This window comes from Petaurus breviceps, unplaced genomic scaffold (genome assembly GCF_028583685.1).
Source record: "Petaurus breviceps papuanus isolate PSGF00001 unplaced genomic scaffold, PetGlider_PUasm1.0 172, whole genome shotgun sequence".
In the NCBI taxonomy this organism is placed as follows: Eukaryota; Metazoa; Chordata; class Mammalia; order Diprotodontia; family Petauridae; genus Petaurus; species Petaurus breviceps.
In genome coordinates this window covers 5,470,949-5,477,554 of record NW_027185755.1, presented here as the reverse complement: position 1 = coordinate 5,477,554, position 6,606 = coordinate 5,470,949, and positions in this window count along the sequence as shown.

The window sequence follows — 6,606 nt, the reverse complement described above, 5'->3', positions numbered from 1 at the left end:
CAATAGATTGTGATCATTGAAGAAAGAAGGGGAGGGTCCTGTAGTTAGTAGACGATAGCTATCAGAATTTTGATTGGGTGGTAGAGATAGATATTGCCCTCAAAGGGCAGCTAGATGGCTCAGTGGATAGAGTGCTGGAGTCACAAAGACCTGAGTTCAAATTTGGCCTCAGACATGTATTAACAACTGTGTGACCCTAGGCAAATCACTTCATCTCCATTTGCCCTAATTCACTTGAGAAGGAAATAGCAAACTACTCCAGTATCTTTGCCAAGAAAACCCCATGGACAGAATGGCCCATGGGATCACAAAGAGTTGGACGAGACTAAACAACAGATCCTCAAAGGCAGCGTGGTTACTGAGTGATGATGGTTTCTTCGTGTTCCGAATATTATGCTTTCTAGCAGGAGGAAGAGGCCTGGCTGAGGTTCCTGTTGTCCATCTCCCAACTAGTGGTGATGAGTAGACATTTATGTGCCCTCTGTTCCTACCACCTACACAGAAAGGGTGGGTGGGTATGTGGAGGTGGTAGCACCTTATAGTTCTTAACCACCTTAGGTATGGAAAATATACTTCAGTGTATTTATGATCCCACTGATGCAAGCATTAATTCCCTTTGCCAAGTTGTTGTCATGTTCTTCCATAAATCATAGAGGTCTATCTTAGAGGTCTAGTCCAACCTTCACATATTATAGATGACAGGAGTGAGACCCAAGAAGTTAACTGACTTGCCCAAGGTCATACAGGTTGGAAGTGCCAGAGCTAGGATGCAAATCCATATCTTCTATCCCCATCCTGAGAAGATACCCTCAATTTGCTAGAGAAGCCTTCCTCTAGTTTGCTTTTTACACCTTATGTTATCAGTATCCATCTCTTATCCCCTGTCCTCACTAAATGATTAGTTTATCTCCTTTTTCTCATAATATACATCCTTGATGTCTCATTTCTAGCTCATAAATCATTATTAGCAATATGATATATTCCTACTGTTTGTCTTTTCATTGCCCTTTTTAGGTGACCTACAATTTCCATTCTTCTAAGACTGCAGTTTTCCACAATTTGCAGCCAAAACATTGCCATAATACTGGTGTGAAAACAAGGTCTTTGGCAAAAGGGAGCCATCTGGAATCACTGAAAGTATTTATCTCCCAAATTTGACCCATTCCACTTACCTCTTCAATTCTGGTTCTAGTTAGCTGTTCATCTACAATCTCTGTCTAAGACATACATACTAATCTACAAATTCAATAATAGTAGCTAGAATTTATACAGCACTTTAAGGTTTACAAAGTGCTTTACAAACTTGATCTCATCCCAGTGATCCTGGGAGGTAGGTACTATTATAATTCCCATTTTACAAACAAGGAAATTGAAACCGGGCTGAGGTTAACTGATTTGCAGAGGGTTGCATAACAATTAAATGTCTGAGGGTGGATTTGAACTAAGGTCTTCCTGACTCTAGGCCCAGCAGTCTGTCACCTGCCATCAATGAACTGCCCATCCAATTGCATTTCATAGTCTGAGCAACATGTTTTCTTCTACTTGATTTTCCTGTGTGAATGGCTAGATTAGTTTATTTTGAGTGGCCACGAATCTAGTCAAGGGGACATCATCACTGTTCCAGGTTTCAGTATAGCTAGCATAATGACATCTGCAACAGGAGCATTTGGAGAATAACTGATTTGGTCTTTCTACCGGGTTCCCTCCATGGCCCTACCTTTGGCAATTATACACCTTTGTTTTATACCTTCCCCAGTACTGATACTCAGAAGATCAATAAAGAAAATAATGTCTGTGGTTGCAGCAAAGAATCTCACATTTTTGGTTTGGGGATAAAAGCCTTTAAGCCTAGGTTTTGTTTTGTGAAGTCCAGGGCATTTTTATAATCAACAAAATACTCAGTGGAATCTTGCAAACCACGATATCTCTGACACTTGAGACTTTGAAAATATGGGCCGACATATTGCTTCCTGTAAAGACTTCATGAGCAAACGTTGGCATCAAGTGTCTAAGAGGTGGATGCCTTCCCTGCCCTCAGTGGCAGTGCCTCCTCTTCCCCTTCAACTTTGCACATTAGATTTGCATCTTTTGCCATAGTGTGAATTATTTTGTGGGTCATATCCTCTGACTGTATTCTGAATTCCAACAGCTAGCATTTTTGTAGCACTTTTAAGGTTCGCAAATCACTTTAAATATTTCATTTGAGCCTTACACCCCTGTGAGGTAGGTGCTATTATGCTTATTTTACAAATGAGGAAACTGAAACTGAGACCCTATTCATTTACCTAGGGTTACATAGTAACTAACGATTAGCAGGATATGAACCTGAGTCTTCCTGATTCCAAACCTAGCACTCAGTCCACTATACCACCTTTCCTCCTGAAGAAGAAACTCTAAGCAAGGAGAGAATTCATCTTGTTTTCCATCTTGTTAAACCTTAATAAATGTCTGTTAATTTACTTTAAAGTGGTGGTCTTTGTAATCTGCATTTTTGTCCAACTCGCCTGGCTGGCATTTGATCCAACCCCTCAATATATATGATTTGGGAAAGGCCAGAATTCCTTTCCCTCCCAACAGCATTACATCCCTGGCCACTCCTTCCAGTGCTACTTTCAAGTTTACTGCTGCTCCTCAACTCACTGGTTATGGTGGGGGTGTCCAAATACTCCCTGCACCTCACTGCCATTGCCAGACTCTACAATTATCCCACTCTTTTGAGGCTAATTCAGTTCAAATGTATTATCCATTTAAGATTCTGGTAGCTATGATCTACCAGATCCCTGGGATACTCTCCTTTCTTTCTTAATGAGTTCAGTGCCTGGCGCAGTCTTTCCACCCCAACTCCTGCCATCATGCTAGTGGACTTCAGCATACATACTGACGACTTCTTCAAATAAATATACTGACCTTCCAGTTCCTCAGCTTATTTCCCATAACCCACTTCTCCGCTCCACCCCAGCTAAACACAGATCCTTGAACTTGTCATCACACACAAATCTTCTACTCCCATGTTCATGAATTATAAAATTGTTATGTGATCACAATCTTTTGTCATTCTTTTTCTTTTTTATCCTCTTTCTCTTTGCCTAATCACCCTTAAGGGGAAAGGGAATAAGGATTTAAATAGTGCCTACTACCTGCCAGGCACCATGTCAAGTGATTTACAAATATTATTTCATTTGACCTTGTCCTTCTTCACCAGAATTTCCAATCCCTCAGATCTTTCCCAGGCCATCATTCCTGTGTTAGCTAGATCTCCTTCCTTCCTTCTCAGCTGGTTAGTGAATCAGCTCAGTTCTACACTGATGGATCAAGCTCCAACCTTGGATGGCTCCCACCTTCTGCTCTGTTCACCTATTGAATGAAGCTGGAGATAATCATGACTAGAGATTAATGTTATGTAATCTGAAGCGGGCCCTAATTGTGGTAAGGAAGCTGTTTACACATCCCTAAACAATTCACTGTCTCCTTTATTACAGTGGCTCTTCTAGTTTTCCATCCTTCCTCTGGCTTTCCATGGAATCCCTCCCCAACCTTCCAAGTTGAGGGACTCATCTTAGACTTTATTCAAGAAATCAAGGCATTTGATGAGAGCTCGCTCTCCTCATTTCACATGCACCTGATGTCTCCTTCCTCACCAGTTTCACACGAAGAGATGGACCTCCTTGCCAAGGCACACCTATCTCCAGGCGCCTACGATCCTTTTCCATCTCATTTTCTGTAGCATATTGCCTCTTTATTATCCCCTCTCTCCCTATCTATAGGCTCCTTCCCTGTTGCCTACAAACATGTCATCCTATCCTTGATCCAAATATCCCTGATTGGTATCATTCTTTGTCCCTCCTTCTTGCTATGGCTAGACTTCTTAAGAAAGCCGAATACACTTAGTTGATCTCCACATTCCTCTCCTCAAATTCTTTTCTAAACTCTGAGGTCTGGGCTTTAACCTTATCATTCAACTATAACTATTATATGAAAGTAAACAGTGATCTCTTTTCTCAGGCCTTATTTTTTTTTTTACCTCTTTGTTGCATTTGACACTGCTGCACACCCTTTTCTCCTGGATACTTTCTCCTCTCTAGGCTTTTGTGATACTCCTCTCTCCTGATTCTCCTCCAACCCATCAGATGTCTACTTTTCAGTTTCTGCTACTGGGTCTTCCAGGTTATGCCCACCTACCATGGGTTATCCCCAAGGGACTGTCCTTGGCTACTTTCTCTTTTCCCTCTATACTATTTCATCATGTAATCTTGTCAGCTCCCATGGATTCAATTATCTCCACACAGATGATTCTCAAATTTATTCAGCATTAACCTTTTTCCTGACCTTTAGTCTCTCACTGCCCACTTCCTTTTAGACACCTTAAACTGGATGTCTTATAGACATCTTAAACCCAGTTTCAGGTAGTTGGCACAGTGGATAGAGTACCAGTCCTAGAGTCAGGAAGACCCGAGTTCAAACTGACCTGTGTGACCCTGGGCAAGTCACTTAACCCCAATTGCCTCCCAAAAAAGACATCTTAAACTCAAAACATCCAAAATTGAACTCATCATTCCCCTTTGCCCCAATATTCCCGCCTTTTCAATTTCCTTATTCCTTAATGTTCACCATCCTCCTAATCACCCAGGCTTACAACCTAGGTGTCATCCTTGACTTTTTTTTCACTCCCTTTTTCAATCTATTGCTAAGTCTTATCCTTTCTATCTTCACAACATTTCTCATATGCATCCCCTTCTCACTATACACACAGCCTCTACCCTATTACAGGTCTTCATCACCTCACTACCTAAGCTAATAGACTACTGTTTGGCCTTTCTTGCCACACTAGTCCCCAGTACAGTCCATCCTTCACTCAGATACCACAGTGATTTTCCTAAGTTAAAATTTTGTCTCTTGTCTCTCTCACACATACCCATTCAAAAAAAGTCTAGTGGCTCCTTATTATCTCTAGAATCAAATATAAAATACCTTTTTGGCATTTAGAGCCAGTCCCAATCTGACCCCTTCCTTATCCTCTTACACCACTTTCCACACTGAAGCCCTGGTGCAGTGACATAATTGCTTTTTCTAACTTGACACCTCTTGCCTTTTTACTTGATTTCTCCCATTCCTGCAATACTTTTCCTCTTCCCCTCTGAGCTTTGTGCAAGAGATTTGCTACTTGGGGCAGCTTGGTGGTGCAGTGAATAGAGCACTGGCCCTGGTCAGGAGGACCCGAGTTCAAATTCAGCCTCAGACACCTGACACACTTACTAGCTGTGTGACCCCAATTGCCCTGCCGTCCCCCCCCAAAAAAGGAAAAAAAAAGAGATTTGCTAGTGCCTTGTCTGATATTACCTCTGTAATTTTGCACATACTTATTTACATGTTTTCTCCCCCTTGGAATGAGAAGGAATGAATCCTTCAGGGCAAAGGGCCATGTTTTTGTCTCTTTGTATCCTTAGCTTAGCTTAGCTGTGCCAAGCACATAGTAAATGTTTAATAAGTGCTTGTTGATGATGATGATTTCAACAAGAACTTAACAAGCACAATTTATTTACCTTTACTGTGTTCCTTTTCCTTAGTCTATACCTAAAAACCAAGGCCTACATGACAGTAACATATAACACAGCTTTTACTTTACAAGTGTGCTAGTGACCCTGTGTAGTTCTTATTGGAACTTAAGCAAGGCATCTCCATTCCAGGAAGGTTTAAATGGAGTCTAGGGGGTGGGGGTGGGGGTGTCCCTGTTGCCTTCCTGAGAAGCAGCAGCTGCTGTATTAGACCAAGCTGGGGCAATTAGAGGAAATGGTTTTGAAGGTGCTATATCACCTTGACTCCTGAGTTACCTTAACTCCACCCCTTTGGTGTTGATCCACCAACAAATACTTTCCAGTGGCTCCATTTTGGAGTTCATGCACTTTGATCTTTTGTGGGTAGGCATTTGCCCCACCCACGTTTGTGGGGAAACACCCCTTTCTGGAGTTATGTCCCATGCTGCTGTTCTCTGACTTTCCCAGGCAGTTTCTCACCAAGTCATCTTCTAGGCTGGTGGCTGACTGTCTTCACCCATTCCTTTAGGAGACCCATCATGTCCAAGGCATTCTGTGGCATTCTGCTTCCCAAGAATTGGGGTAGGGGGGAGCTTCTGCTACACTGAATCCACTGTTAGCTCTGAATTAGCTCCACAAATAGGACTCAATCTGGCTCACTTACCAGTCAAAGAATCTTCTACTACAGCTTGTAACAAAAATGTATTCTTCCCTTGTCTCCCCATAGTGCCAAGTATAGGGATGGACAGAGAAGGTGTTCAGTAAATCTTTGGGATGTTAATTTGCAGGGATAGGAACCCTAGTTCTAGATGTACTCTCAGTGAGGTGCTTCATCCTGGCCAGGAAGAGCAAGACCCCCTAAATAATTGCCATATAGCATAAGCTATAGGAAACAGGTCAGAGACTTGGGCCTTTTGACTAAAATCATTTCCCTCTTCATTTAGCTATAATCTCTTTGCCCTTTGATACTGAAATTGGGGATCGAGCAATGACATCTTAATGGGAGTTAGCCTGGATGCTAAGCTTCAAAGTAATTAGAAATGAGGGGAGGAGGGGAAGCAGGAATGATGTAAGA